This window comes from Chrysemys picta, chromosome 11, assembly GCF_011386835.1.
Source record: "Chrysemys picta bellii isolate R12L10 chromosome 11, ASM1138683v2, whole genome shotgun sequence".
Classification (NCBI taxonomy): Eukaryota; Metazoa; Chordata; order Testudines; family Emydidae; genus Chrysemys; species Chrysemys picta.
Genome location: NC_088801.1, coordinates 19,030,557 through 19,046,824, shown reverse-complemented (window position 1 = coordinate 19,046,824; position 16,268 = coordinate 19,030,557). Strand labels below are relative to the sequence as shown.

The following is a 16,268-nucleotide window of genomic DNA, read 5'->3' as shown; positions in this document are numbered from 1 at the left end:
TAAAAAAACCTTTGTATGCATTATATTCCACAATGCTTAGCCTCATTAGTTTTGCTCCAGCATGCATGTGTTCTTGAACAGCATCCTTATTTTGTACCGAGGTATCCTTTAAGGAAATTGAATGCTACAAGGTCTATATATCAATATTATGAAGCTGTATTTTTCATGAAATCTGTAAATAAGGTCAACATGATAGGGATATTTCAGAAGACAGATCCCTTAATAGTTTTTTGAGGAACAGCCTGTTTCCCTGTAAAAAGTCAATTTACTTTTGACCCATGCCTATTAAGCAGCGTACTTGGTATAAGATGAGGCAAAGTATAATTCCAGCACTTTTCATGGCTTTTGGTAAATATTGTTAGGCTGATGTATGCGAGTATAGCTACCCATAGCTAAACTAGTAAGATAATGAGGACTTGGGATGAAAATGAAAAGCAGCTCAGAACTTCCTTCGGGACTGTGGGACCAAGCCTGCTCCCACTGGAATCACTAACTTCAAAAGGAGTAGGATTGCACTCTGTTTCACTATTTCTTTTTCTCCCTGTCCCCCGTCACCAGCTAATCACAGCCTATTATTGCAAAAATTATTGAACTTAGGTTAAAAGGTCCAGATGCTCTCCAGGTCAGTTGTGTCTGAAAATAGTTATACCTTGATGACTATTCAGTGAGAAATAAATTAGTGGGCTGAGTCCAATTCCTGGTGAACAGGTGTCCGCCATACAAAAATCACCACCATAATTGGAATGACAGGGAAGGAGAAAAGGTGAAAGAGAGGAGCGACAAAAATGGAGTGAGGAGGAAAACAGAGGAGGAAAATACAGGTATAGAAATACAGGGAACCGAGTGAACCAATCAAAAACAGTTTAAAAAAAAGAGAATGGATCATAATAGTTAACAATCTAGTAGTTTTTTTAATCTCTAATCCTATCATACTGCCAGGACAGGATATTATCCTCCAACAGAGAACAGATCAGATATTCAAACTGATATTATACTTGGTTTTAGCTAAAGAACAGAGAATGAAGAAAGAAAGAAAAATGAACTCACATGCACAAAAGTGAGCAGAATTGAACAAAAAGCCTGCAAGAAGATTGGAGACAGGAGAACAGCAAGCAAGAGATGGACAGCAATAAGAACACGATCACACACACAAAAACTCCCATCCATCTCTGTGGGACTTATGTGCACATAATGGCTACATAGTCCAACTGGTGAGAGCTGGAAAGACAAGGTTGACAAAAAATAGATTAGCATTAATGAAAAGAATGGGTTGTATTTCACTTATTGAATTGTCATGGTGCTGGGCAGTTAGTGCACAGCAATTTGAGAAGTCGGTTATTTCTTTTAAGAGAGAAATGAGTGGCCAGCAGACATTGGATCCATAAATTATTCTAATCCACTTTCATTTACAAGTGTGCAGTTTCTGAAGATAGGCTTTGAGCAGAGGTAGTTTTAGCAGTAAAAGCAGCACAGTTGTCACCAACTCCAGTTTGGTGACTCTCAGCTTTCCTTTCCACCAACACAGTCCAAAATCTTTATCCCTCTCTTCTTTAAAACTCCACATATATTTCTTTCTTGCAAGGTTTTAATTCAGGACTCAGAGTCTTTGTAACCCTAACTAAAAAAACATTACATTCCTTTTGTTCTTATGTTCAGCCACATGTTCTCAAGGATCATTCAGGTGGGGAACCCACCTGCTGGGTCTTGGAGCCAGCTTGACTAAGATTTCCTTACAACACCAAAGGAACTAAATAATCACTTTGTCACTTTGATGGCACCTATTTTACTGCAAAGGGACCCTCTTAGAGACAGCCCGTAATTGCTTAATTGCTGTCCAGCAAAGACCACTTGCTTTTCACTTTTGACTAGCTCTGCAATGGATACAACTCTGTTTGCGGAAGATTTGTATGTGAGTTGGAGATAACTTGTTTTATAAAATGAATTGGATACTTACCACTTTGGCAACAATATTTTATATCTAGTTATACTGCTGGCTAGTTCTGTTCCATCAACACCAATCAGAACTAATCAGGACTGTAGTCTGGGCTCAATGTCCAAATCCTTGTGTAGGAGGAAGCCAGAAGAAGAAAAATTAACATTTCTGCTACCAGAACCAATAGTCCTCCAGAAGTAGGAACCCGCACACTAAAGGGTGGTGTGTGATACCATCTGTGCACTTCACAAGATCCAAATAGGATGCTCGTTTAGAATTGTTCATCCATCTCTTATCCCCCACAATCATGCTCCACTGTTCAGCTTTTCATCCATATGTATCTATGCATCTACCCTATCACACACTTTAGTCCTACATATTTGTCTAACAGAGTCACTCACCTGCACAGTGCCTATCAGAGAATCTGGCGAGGGACTAAGGTTGCTGTCACTATATAAATTATATATAAGGGTCACTGATACTCCAGGTGTTTGTGGAGTTTTCAATCTACGTTTTTGCTTTTCTCGGTTACTAAAGCCTCTCTCTTGACTGGAACAATGCAGCCATCATTTCTTGCTCCACAATCCAAGAAGGCCATGAAAGTGCTATTCCAAGTGCAATGCTTGAACTCACTATCCCGGACACTTTCTGCTTTTTAGCATCCTGGCATGTGTTCACACGCATTTTCACTCACTGCACTCTAACATACACTCATTAGGGGAATATTGAAATCTGCCTCCATTCAGAACACCTCTGTCTGGAAAATATAAATTGGAGTGTCAAGCCTTGAGTGGCAACGGCTTTTATCTGGCAGTATCTCTAGCTTCCATCACCCACTGGAAGAGATCAGACACAGTATTATGACCATGATGAATAAGATGATGACAATTTACTAATATTATTCCTCCTCATTGATTGGCTATTAATATCAGAGGCATGTTAGCAAAACAAATGTATTCTTGTGTACAAGTAAACAGTATCCCCATGAAATCCATGTAACAATGGAGGCAGCATGTTCCATTGGCTAGAATCAAGAATCATTGATACGATTCCCAGCTCTGCCATTGATTCTCTGTGAGAATTTTGCCAAAGTAGGTTTCTCCAGATGTAAAATTGGTATTAACCCTTTGTAAAGCACACAGAGAGCTGCCTGTGAGAATTGCTAGGTATTATCCTCACAACAAGCTGTTTGTCACAAACATGCCTTGTTATTTCAAGTGCCAAACCCCTGAACTATATTGAAATGGTTTGACACAAAGTTGTGAGGGAGCAACAAAAGCCAAAAGGAAATCTAAAACAAAGCTTAATGTCTAATTGAGTTTAATGGCATTTTAACATTTTATCTGTAATCCAACGTAGTAAAAAAAAAGTCTCTAAAATGTGCGCACATTTTTGCTTTCTAACAGAAAGTTTACCCTGATGGTAGGTCAGCCTTTGTTGGCAGCCTGCACTAAGTTTACTAATGTATCTATTGGAGTGGTTCCAGTTTAAAAAAAAAAAAAGAATTTGGTTTATATTACTTGTTTTGTTTTGATCACTTCTCTCTAAAAATCTCACACAATGGGCTAAATCAGATTCAGTGGTAAATGCTGAAATACTATAAGGAGTCCAAATGGCTGTGGATTCTTCCCATCTGTCATGGATTGCAACTAGAATACTATACTAGCAAAGTGATATTGCTTTCAAACTAAAAATAAATCATCAAGCCAAGTCTGTGTCTCTAATCCTGTGTGTGTTGTCCTACCAGTGACCTTTCCCTGGCCAGTACAAATTATACTCTTTAGGGAATTCATAGAAACTCACTCTTCTTGCTAGCTTATTTCTGTTCTGCTTGTGAACCAAGGCGGCCAGCTACATCACACTGAACCAACCATGTTAATGTACAGCATTATGGGCTGTTGTGCTGCTCTCCATTATGGCATGGCCCAGCTACTGTCATACTCATATCTCTGAACTTGTTTACTAGTGATTTGTAAAGACTGAGACACTGGTTTGGTGTAATGGTAAAAAAATAAGTGGGTAAACTAACCTAAACTATACTCCATACTGCTAAAGTGGGTAATTGCCATCTGTGTTTACCTCCCCATACGCTACTGCGGGGGGCTCAAGACTACCCTGTGCTCTGTGTGGTTGCAAGGGGGGGGAGAGGGAGGGAAAGGTAGGGAGCCTCTTTCCAGACATGAAAGTAGTAAGAAAAAGCCCTTGTATGGGTCACAGACATGCACAAGGAAGATTTGAGCTGAACTAACATCTCACCCATTGCATCATACTCCTACTAGGAATAGGGGTCACTGACTAGGGTTACCATATTAAAACATTTAAAAAAGAGGACACTCCCCCGGGCCCTGGCCCTGCCCCTTCCCTGGCCCCGCCCCAACTCCACCCCCTCCCCTGAGCGCCCCGCATTCCCTCTCCTCCTCCCTCCCAGCCACACGAAACAGCTGTCCGAGCGCTATCGGCTTCACAGTTTGCTGGGCAGCCCCCAGACCTCCAGACCCTGCGCCCCCGGCCGGGCGCTTCCCCTCCCGGGCTCCGGCTGCGCTGGGGAAGCGCCCGGCCGGGGGCGCAGGGTCTGGAGGTCTGGGGGCTGCCTGGCAAACTGTGAAGCCGGTAGCGCTCAGGCAGCTCCGCTCTTCAGCTACACAGAGCTGAGGTGTCTGGGGGGAGCAGCAGCAGCCGCCGCCGCCGGAGCCGCTCTAAGGTAAGCAGGGGACAGGGATGCCGACAAAGCATTTTGCCGGACATGTTCGGCTTTATGGCAATTCCCCCCAGACGGGGATTTGAGGACCAAAAAAGCTGGACATGTCCGGGAAAATCCGGACGTATGGTAACCCTAGGGGTCACGTCAAGCTCCCTTGCTAGAATGTATGTTACCTTTCAGCAGCAAGAATTAAATGGGTGTGCATACATGATGCTCCATTTCAGAGGAGTGACAAAGTCTACTCCATGGCAGATTTCCTCATCCTCCCATCAAATCCTGCCACATACAGGGCAGGCAGGATCAGAGCTGCTTCTCTGTTCAACATCCTGTGTTAGGCAAAGCAAGATTCAGGCTTACCCATTATAAACATGATTTACAATGGAGATGCTGGTACAGTCTTATTGAAAGGAATGTTATGATTAGTATCAGATAATACAAATACCCATAATGGCTCATAAGTTGAAATGGTCTGTTTAGCACATAGAAAACACATTTGCAGAAGAGTGCAATAAACAAACTCGTCAACCAGTAAGAGAAAACTGCTTCATTTGTATTTTAGAGAAATCTAATCAGTGATTCAGAATAGAGAGTGAAACAAAAATACTCAGTAGAGTGGGTTGTCAAGCAAAGTGTTATTCATGACAGACTGTTTCATATCACATTAATTTCAAAAATATGAATACATTTTATTTACTTATGGTCTGATTTTCAGAGACTGTAAACACATATGATTCCTATTGACTTCAACTGGAGTCATCAGGTACAAAAGCACATCTGATATATGCCAAGGGGCCCACATTGGAAGTACCCAAAATGACAGGCTCCTTTAAAAAAATTTAGCTTATATGACTGGCTCAAGGTCCCACAAGACATTTGTGGCAGAGTCTGGAAGAAGATTTGCGTCTCCCAGTCCCATGCTTGAACCAAAAATCTTATCTTTGTTTCCATGCTTCTTCTGAAAATGTCAATTTGCATGCACAAATCTGCAGCTTGCCTATAGAAACAGGTGCCCATGGAGTTTTGTGAGTGAAAATTTAAAAAGTTGACTCAATTAAATTCTCACTGTTCATATAATCTACTTTCTTCAAAACAAAGAACCATAACTTCTCATCAGTTTCATAGAAGTTTATAGTAACCAATAGGTGCACAAGTGAATAATGTTTTGTTTAATCCAAAAGTTATGAGAAAGAACTCTGATTAAATTTAATCAGATTGCATTGCTAATTGTTCCCTTTACTATCTATGTAATCAAAATAACTTCAGGATGGCTACACTAAACAGAGCTAATTCCTAAAAATGGCACTGTTCAAATCAGGAAGATGGGAATCAATCTTCAGAATTCAGATCCAGTTCCGATTTTCAAACATACCAAATTTCTGGGGTGAACAGATCATGGTTTTGGTTCAACCTCAAAGAGAGGGGCTATATGTAAAGGTTGGGTCTAGATGTGGGTTGAGATTTTCACTTCCCCAGATTTTAAGTGGCTGAGTTCAGACTCACATCTGTCAGAAACATTATAGATTTTCAGAGGCAGACAATAAGCCTGGAGAGGGGACATTTGAAAATTGTTTGTTATAACTTCTAAACAAGGAAACATGTTCCCGTCTTAATAATAATAATAAAAATAAAATATACTTACACCACAAAGTATTTTTTTAAATAAATGTCCATAGTTTGAAAGAAAAAGAAAAATAATCACACATTTTTAAACAGAAAAAAATGAATCAGCTGAACTATAAGCATTGAGAAAGATGAGGATTTTGACACAGGCACTCCTGAAAGCATAAGAATGGGATTCATGTGGCAGGCCCCAACCGTTTGCAGACATGAAAAGGATTACCTTTGAAGTGTAAAGATCAAAAAACATTTTTTCAGGTAATAAGATCTCTCTCAGATGGATTTCAGTAATAGGAACTGGCTTCTCTATAGTGAAGTAATAAAAAAAAAAGGAGCCGAACACAATAAAACTACAGCTAAGTCATTCACCCTTGGATACTCAGCATAAGATCTCACAAAGTTATGAATGAAGTTTACAGTGGTTAATGTAGCATTTGCACATAATGGAGAAATGTGCAGGAGTCATATTGATGAGGCTTGAAATAACTTGGGGATTGTGGTGACATCATAACAAACCCCAAGAGCAAGGCTCAAGCTGTCTGTGACGTCACACAACTCAGAGATGCACCAACACACTTTTTCAGAATGTCTGTTTTTCAAGGAGTCTCAGGGGCCTGTGGGTGGAGGAGAAAAAGAGAAAATAAATTCTATCCCGCTTCTCTCTCTTTTTCATGCTTTTGCATGCAAGGCCTGCTGCTTTTCTTCTTTCACTTCTTTTTAATAGCTCCCTAGCTTTCTTGAGCTCTTTCCTCCTTCCAGTGACATCAGCAAACCAAATATTAGCATAGCCTTTGTTTCCAGTACAGATTCACATTAGTCATTCCACTTTAACTTTTGTTTTTAATAGCGCCTTTGATCTCAGCATCTGAAAGTGCTTTACAACAAGGGAGCCTCACACCATGCCTGTCAGGTAGAGTAAGCATTCGTATAAACACTGGATAGAAGCACAGAGGCAAGTTCACTAAGTGGCAAAACTGGGACTAGAAACCTGTGCTTCTGACAACCAGTCCCCTGCTCTAGCCATTGAACAACATACTCTCCCATTGTTATTTCTAAGGCTCTCCCGCACTCCCAATTTACACTTTTTATTGACGAGACTAAATTCAAAGTGGTGCCGCACTGAGTGAAATACTATTGAAAGTTGAGAGAACTGTAAAAATGTAGTGAAAAAACTAACTGATTTATGTAATGTCACACAGGCAATTGACAAGCTTTTGGTGACCTCAACCCCTTGAATCATTTTTGTTTAACATATTAGAAATGGGCTGATTCCATTGAAATAAATCCACTCCTTACAGGGTCTATACACAGCCAGAAATATATTGGATGTTTCCTGCAGTTCATTTAAATCCATGATTATGCTACCATTGAAGTCAATGGCAAAACTCCCATTGAAGTCAGTGGTGTAGGATCAGGCCCTGACCCACAAATTTACCCAGTTCAGCTGCAGAATCAGATTCCCAGTGTTGTTTTTGCTTTTTACTCAATTTTCCAGCTAAGCTCAGCTGACAAAAGCACCAAGAAGTAAAGTGATTTACTCGGGGTTACACAATGAGTCAGTAGCACAAGACCAGATTAAAACTCAGGATACTCCCTGGCTCCAACAGTTCTCTTCCCAGTAGTTCACACAGGCTCCAGCTGTTTGCCCTACTCACATGAACAGAATTTAGGGAAGTCTGGGGAGAATTTCATTTAAGTACAAATTCAGCTGGCAGCAGGCTTTCTGCTGTCAAACATTCAACTGGATTTTAAAGGACTTCACATCATTTTCCAGAATGGGGCCCACTCGTGTCACCCCTTTTAACCAACAGCTGTCTCTTTTTCTCTTTCAGTTATCTAAGAAGCAGAAAAGGTCTTTGGAATTTCTGATTTAATGTGTGATCTATGAATGAAGGAGAGAAACAAGTTTAACCACAGAACATTTGATCTCTTATTGACTGCAGCCCTGGGAGACTGTGTTTGCAGCCATTCTGCATAGGGACCAGCTGAAGAATCAATCTCCCTCCCTAGGAAGGCATGACATGGAGGAGACCTAATCAAGCCAAGTTACAAGAGTTGATATTTCAAATAATTATCTCAGATATAAACAGAACTTCACAAAGGAGCTGTAGAGCTTAAGCAGACTCCTGAGGAATCCCCCAGCATAAGGGGAATCCCAGAGGCAACAGAGCAAACATCTCCCTTCCAACACAGAGGGCCTGAGTAGAAAAAAGAGGATGTGATCCGTTTGCCACTGCTCTAGGGAGATTTCAGCTGCTTAAACAGCTCTTTCGGGCCTTTGGCAGCTGGGCTCAATTTAATGCAGCTCTGAGGCTGCTCTAACATGTACTGGGGACAACATTGGTCTCAGGATAAAAGGAACACAAGGAAATGTAAATTTACCTTGGCCCCCCAAAACAAGTCTTGCACCAGACCTGGAAATGTAGGCCTATATCGTTCTCTACCTATATAAATTACAAGATTGCACACTATGGAAGTTAAGGGCAATTCCCAGGACTAATGTTGTAAAGAATTTTACGCAAAATATTGACTTCCTGTCTTCATGGAGGAGACATGTAAGAAAATTAAGCCTATTTTTAATAGCATAAGTCGCCAAAATGATCCAGTTTTAGAAATAAGGCAATTTTACAAGTATTTATGTAATGCTGAATTCTATTCAGTGCTAATATTTTGGGACATCTGAATAATAAAAAGAGGCATTTAGTTGTAACAAACAAACCAAAAAAAGCCATGCCCACTCCTAGTATGAAACGTGAATAAGAGTCATGTAAATAACTAGTCATGTTGTGTTACATCACAGCAGTAATACATTTTTGCTAACACAACTTGCCTGGATGCTGAAAGGAATGTTTTATTCACAGTTCTCAAACAGTTCAGTTCTCAAACTATTTGTATAGCCTAAACTCAGCATTCCAAGCAGGAGAAAAAGTTCCCTCTTAAAGAATAGCAAATCAATGATGCAACATGAGTTTTCTGAGTAATGGACAGCTGCCTAGCACAAGATCTAACAGGATCTCAAACACCCCAAGTCTTAATCATGCACAACTTTCAGGCAAAATGGCAGTGGAAAAAAATGATTATTTACTTGTTAAATGAGTGAATCTGTTCTGAAGTCAATGATTTTACCTGTGTGCATATATGTATATATGTATATGGAAGAATATATATTAGTAATTTCCCCCCAAAGATAGCAAAGTAAAATAAATTATGCCTCACAACACCCTGGTAAGCTAGGTAAGTATTATTATTCCCATTTTATAGATAGAGAAATCAAAGTACAGAGAGATTATGTTACTTGCACAAGGCCACACAGGAAAACTGTGGCATGGCCAGGAATGGAATTAGTTTGGTGCTGTCAAAGAGTTCTCACTTAGAGATTACCAAGTGGCCTGGTCAGCCCTACAAACAATTCTTGGAGAAAACTGAAATCAAATCTTTAAAAAGTGAGGAAAACTGGGTAAAGGGATATTAAGCTCAAAAGAAGAGACAGGAAATTCACAATTAATTTTGACACTAGATAATCCTTAATTTTCCTTAATATACTTGACTCAGAGCTTTGTGAAAAATAGCCATGCATTGAAGTTCCAGGCAAGCTCCAGCTATGAATTTCCTGGTTTCTGTCCATTTGTTTCACCACATCCTAAATATTAATGTTATTATATTTTTTACATTGTGGGATTGAAAGGATTTATTGACTCAAGAGACCAGAATATGTCCAAACTCTCAGGAAATACGTACTGTTCGGTAATTAGGCAATTTTCTTTGTAGCTTTGTAAGGGCTAGAATAGCACAGCTTCTTTCCTAAGCAGAATCTGTTCTGTAGAGAGGAGGTGGAACACACACAGACCCTGCAGCAAGAGCATACAGCATAAGTGGAAGAATTCCGAGTAAGAAAAGAAACCCACCTTTATAGAAGTTAGAGTTTGCTCCAAATCCTGTCTAGCGGTTTGTTTGTTCTTTTTGTCATGTAGGTTGTATTGAAATTCTCTCCTCGCCTGCTTGTAACTGCCATTTGCATTAACTAAGAGCCCAAACAATATAAGCTTACTAAGAACGTGTCACTAAGTGTAAGAAATCTTATACCTTTTATACTTATTTAAAGTTTACACAGCTTGATCCAAATTCTAGCTGCCCAATGCACATAACGACAAGCCAAGAAAACTCATAGGTGTGAAGACGATGCCTCACGCAGCCTCCAGGCCTGGAGCTGTGCAGTGTAATGATGCACACAAATGTGTGCACTTCACATCTTGACCCAACAATGGGAAGTATGCAACCTCCATCCTTGCCGATTATTGATGCTGGAAGAGTGATGTCGGTCAGTCTGTCCCCCATAAAGTCTAGGTGTCTAGCAGTAAATTTTACAAATGATTTCCTCACCCCAACAAACAACTTTCTCCAAATGATTGGGAATTTTAAACAAACGACAACTTTTACAATTTTTTCTAATTGATGGTTAAAACACACTCCTCTGCTTCCTGTAGTCATGCTTCACATCCTCTGACTTCACACAGAAAGATCACAGGAGGATCATGACCTGGAGGGGGTAGGATGCATTCAAGAGGAGAGGCAGGGTTTACCTAGAGAGGCGGGGGAAGATGGTGCAGCCTGGGTTAACAGGGCTTTCATCTCCCCAAGCTAATAGAACTTCCTGCTAGATAGTACTTTCCTGTAAGCATCTCTTCCCCTCAAGATTCCTTTTTCTTCATCTCCTGAGCTATGTTTACCCACCCATCCTACCAAGGCTCCCTGCAGGGCCCAGCTATAGGCAGAGGAGTGGTCCGTGAGTTGAAGGAAGGAAAGCAGCCAGTCCTGTTCATTGGGCAAGGAATCAGACTGGTATACCTTCCTGCTGCTGTCCTTCGTGGATTCCCTTTTCTCCTGTGGTCTCTGCTTCAATATTAGCTCCCTGGCTGGATGCTGTATCTGCTGCGAAAGGCATGTATAACTGAGGCCAGATCATTGTCCCTCAGGACACACACACACACACACACACCCATTTGGCCAGCTAGACACACTGCAAATTCAAAAGTAAGTGAATGTTATTAATAAGAGCAAACATTGCTCTGTATAGACCTTAAAGGGAGCACACACTTTTCAATAGCATTTCTCTGGGTTCTTAGGAAGCCATGTCTTTGTCTTCCAGTGTAGGTTGACAAGCAATTCAGCTGCCACATTACTACATACAGGCTACTTTTTTGCTTGTTTCCCTTAGCTTGATAACTCCATTTTAAACTGAGTCTCCTCAAGGTCATCTGTCGCCCATTAATTTCCATTATCACTCAGACTCTGAGGACAACATTTTCTTTGACAACTTGAATTTATCAAGATCTGTGCTGAAACCTGAGTTGTATTATTAAGCATCAAATAAAGGCTTTTTTTTAAAAAATCACACCAGTGGAGAAGATCACTTATGTACTGGAGTCACTTAAGTATTCTTGCTGAATATTTAAAAGATGTACATACGTATAAACACACGTCCTTTATATAACTATAATAGTTGGATATTCACTGTTTGCCAGGTTCAGTCAGCTTCTCACGTGTGTTCAGAAAAGCCAGATGGACAGAAAACTCTACGGGCACTATTCTCATTCGCACCAAGGCTCCTTTACAGTGCCTTAGCTTAAATGTTGTGTGCACCCACATTCAGTCTCCTTTACTAGAAGAAGTGGGCTGTAGTCCACGAAAGCTTATGCTCTAATAAATTTGTTAGTCTCTAAGGTGCCACAAGTACTCCTGTTCTTCTCTTTACTAGAAGGAGGTTCCAATTGATTTTTCTTTTGGAATTAGTAATTAATAAACTCTTCAGTGGGGACAATTAATCAAGCAACTTAAAGTAGATTAATGGGGACTTTCTTCAGAGGCAGAATGAACATTGTCCAGTTTAATTAGTTGTTCAGGGTGCATCTCACTGAACGAGAACGAAGCAAATAAACAAGAGATGAGGATTTGATTTTTAGGCTCTGCTACAGTGTTGCCAATTCACATGTTTTTAGTGCCATATCTGGAGTTTTTCTTAAAGTCCAAGCTGCTAGTATCAGGAAGTCATGTGAATGTCAGCTTTCATTTAAAAAAAAAAAAAAAAGTTCTAGCCCTCATATTTTTTGGAGAAAAGTTTGAAAGTATGACTCAAGTGTATACTGAAGACTCAGAAACCAGAAATAAAGTAAAGAACTCCAAATTTATTCTTATAGTTTTAAATTTCCTGATTCTTTGGGGCCTAAGTCATGGTTTTCAAGCACTTGGGGTAGGCAATATTGCTGCTGCTTCATGTGAGAACAAGCAGAAATTACTCTAGTACTCACTACTACCTACAGGAGCAAGAGTCGGATCATCCCTTCCAAAAAACCTGTGGGAGTGGGTTAAGATGGCAGAAATCACCACAAAAGTTCCTTTTATGGACTTTCTTCATCACTGTTCCATCAGGGCTTGCAGCCCCACCCTGGAGAATAAATCCGGTGGTTCCCCAGCAATCCATGGATCTTGAGCTATCTGCTGAAGGTAAGAACTATCCATACAGAGGCCCTGTGCCTTCATGCTAGCTCTATGTCCTGGCAACCCCCATTTCCTAGCAAAGATGCGTCTGTTTCCTAACAAGGACTCCCTCCCCACCATCACCACTTTTAAAGGTCCTAACGTTATGGAAGCAATTGCCCCTACCCCCTTGCACGCTGGAGAGATGATACATGTCCAGAGTGACCTCTTCAAGTGCTGATCTTGAGAGTACAATCATGCCTCAAATCATTCCATTTCTTGCTCTAGATTTCACTCAGACAACACCCATTGCCTTCAATGGGAGCTTGCCTAAAGTGAGGGCTTTTAGAATCTGGCCATTGAAATCAATGGGAGTTTTGCCTGAGGAAGGTTTTCATGATCTGTGCCACAGCAAGTTAATCAGTAAGTATTTTTTCAAGCAGCTGAGAAAGTTGCATATCAAGAAACAAGAACTGTAAATAGGGAAGTACTTGAAGAACTGGTGCACAAGACTGATATGACACCTGACTGCTTCCATTACGTAAATGCAATTTATTCAGACAAACAACTAGAATCATGCATCATTTCTGTACAAGCTGCCCCTCAGGTTTACGCAGTGGGCCGATATCTTGTGTTTGAAAACAGGAAGCTCCAGCTGTAACACGAAATGACCCAGACAGTGAAAAAGCTAGACAGTAAGCTAAATTGGAAGACAGGAAGTTAAAGTTCATATTCATACCACAAACAATAAAGTAATAAGCAGGTTCATCTGATATATATTTGGCAATATCACATGTCACTGTGACTTATAAAATATAAGAGAAAACAGCTGATATAAATGTTTATGGAAAGACAGAATGATGCTAAGAACCAACTAGATCTGGGGTGGGCATGTCCCCACTCCGGCTCCTACGGTATGGGCAGCCAGGGGGCTCTGCACGCTGCCCCATCCACAGGCACCGCCCCCGCAGCTCCCATTGGCCAGGAACTGCGGTCAATGGGAGCTGCAGGGGCGGTGCCTGTGGATGGGGCAGTGTGCAGAGCCCCCTGGCTGCCCATACCATAGGAGCCGAAGGGGGGACATGCCGCTGCTTCCAGGAGCTGCTTGAGGTAAGCACCACCTGGAGCCTGCACCCCGACCCCTCCTGTGCCCCAACCCCCTGCCCTAGCCCTGATCCCCCTCCTGCCCTCTGAGCCCCTCGGTCCCAGCCCAGAGCACCCTCCTGCACCCCAACCCCTCATCCTCAGCCCCACCCCAGAGCCTGCACCCCCAGCTATAGCCCTCATCCCAACCCCCGGTCCCAGTCCGGAGCCCCTTCCCACACCCTGAACTCCTAATTTCTGGCCTCACACCAGAGCCCTCACCCCTTCCCGCACCCCAACCCCCAATTTCATGAGCATTCATGGCCTGCCATACAATTTCCATACCCAGATGTGGCCCTTGGGCCAAAAAATTTGTCCATCCCTGCACTAGATACATCATCCCAGTTTGATAGTGAACCATTGTTAACTACTCTGAGTATGGTCTTTCAACCAGTTGTGCACCCACCTTATAGTAATTTAATCTAGACCTCATTTCCATAGTTAGCTTATGAGAATGTCATGTGGGAGTCCAGGGCTTTGGAGCTGTGGTCCGGCTCCACTCCAGCTCCAGGCAAAAACCTGCAGCTCCACTGCTCCAGAGCAGCTCCGCACTCCAGCTCCGGGCTCCATTCCAAAGCCTTGAGTGGGACTGTGTCAAAAGCCTTACTAAAAAGCAAGATATATCACATATACAGTTTCCCCCATCCATTAGGCCAGTAACCTTGTCAAAGAAGGAAATTAGGCTGCTTCTGTGATCTCCTTTCTTTGACCACTTCAGACCTTGCTTATTGGATTTCACAGCTCCTCTTTTCCTATAATCTCCTCCTGGCTGCCTCAGATCTCCACTCTGAATCAACTGCTCTTGGTCTATTGCTACTGTCATGTGAACAACCCTCTTCTACAAACAACAATTTCTGGTGAGTGTATTTGCCTACATTACAATGAAGTATTCTTCATAAGGCACAGGCAGGAGAGAGGGGCCCAAACCAAAACCTCAGGTCCAGATCTGGATTCTAAATCTGTAAATCAGGAGTAACTCCACTGAAGTCAATGGAGTCCTTCCAGATTTACATCTCACTAACTGAGAGCAAAACATGTTCCTTTATCTCTATAATAGACAGAACCAAGAGTCCTGAGCCATACACTCTCAAACTCAAGCTTCTCCAAGTCCAGGATGTTCAAACTCAGTCCATTATACAGACAGGTTTTAGCTGCAAACTCACCTCCAGATCCATGATTTCAGTCCCAGCTCACCTCTACCCAGTAGGGGCCTGGTCCTGCACTTCTGAAGGCAATGGGAGTTTTGCATTTGACATCACTGAGAGCAGAACTCGACCCTATGTAGGCACCCTTTACTAGAAGGGCCTCTGAACTTTATTGGGAGTGTTCCAGGGGAAAAGCCTGTGTGCTGCAATCTAGCCTTAGGGTACGTCTATACTTACCTCCGGGTCCAGCGATAAGCAATCAATCTTCTGGGTTTGATTTATTGCGTCTTGCCTAGACACGATAAATCGATCCCGGAAGTGCTCGCCGTCGACGCTGGTACTCCTGCTCCGCGAGAGGAGTATGCAGAGCTGACGGGGGAGCCTGCCTGCCACGTCTGGACCCGCGGTAAGTTCGAACTAAGGTACTTCGAGGGGGATAACGTAGCTGAAGTTGCATATCTTAGTTCGAAGTGGGGGGTTAGTGTGGACCAGGCCTTAGAGACTACAACTCCGATGATGCCTTGGGGAAAGAGGGGGAGACTTCCTCGTGCAGGGAGAGCAGATGGTGGACGCCATTTTGGGAAAGAGAGTGAGATTGCTGCTGTGGAGCTCTGACCATACCAGGAACTGCTGCTAGGAAGCCAGGAGCTGTGGCTGGGAGCCGGCAGGGGCTTTGATCGAGCAGGGAGCCTTAGAGGCTTCACTGGAGCCAGGGCAGAGACTGATGCTGTGCCTAGAACTGACTGAGGTGGGCCTGCAGTGATGGAACTGTGAATGACCCCCATTCTGGTTTGGGAAAGTACTTGCAAGGGAAGAGGCACAGCAGAGAGACTGAGTCTGAGGAGCGGCACAGCGATCTTCCCATCGAAGCAGGACCCAGAGCTGCTGACATTTGATGGGGCCAGCTCCAGTCGTCAGCGGGGTTGTGCAGCTTGTTACCTTGGCTGGTCTGATCCACAGAACCAACAGAGTGCTGTCTCCAGCTGCAGAGCTCCAAGTGCACTCACGCAAACTAGTGTCTGGGACTCTGAAATCCAGAGGAGTGTACGCTCCAGGGTGGGGTAAAGGGTGGCAGTGTGAATGCCAGTTAGATATGTTTCATTTATTACTGTATACTATATTTGTTAATGGATTTTATGCAACTGCCACCTGTGGATTTAAATTAGGAGTGACATATAATTTTAGTCTGTTATACCCTGAATTTTTTAAGTTGTTAAGTAAAGGTGTGTTAACTCTAATTTAAGTATATTGGATG

At 42.3% G+C, this 16,268-nt stretch overlaps 1 long non-coding RNA gene across 1 annotated transcript in view; it reads right to left on the bottom strand.

Moving 5' to 3' along the window:
• Window positions 1–5,227: 5,227 nt before the first annotated feature.
• LOC135974241 (uncharacterized) overlaps window positions 5,228–16,268 on the bottom strand; it is a 62,085-nt gene continuing 51,044 nt past the window's right edge. Inside the window, exon 4 of the long non-coding RNA XR_010591465.1 lies at window positions 5,228–6,865. This is a non-coding gene — a long non-coding RNA (uncharacterized LOC135974241). The remainder of the gene's footprint in view (window positions 6,866–16,268) is intronic.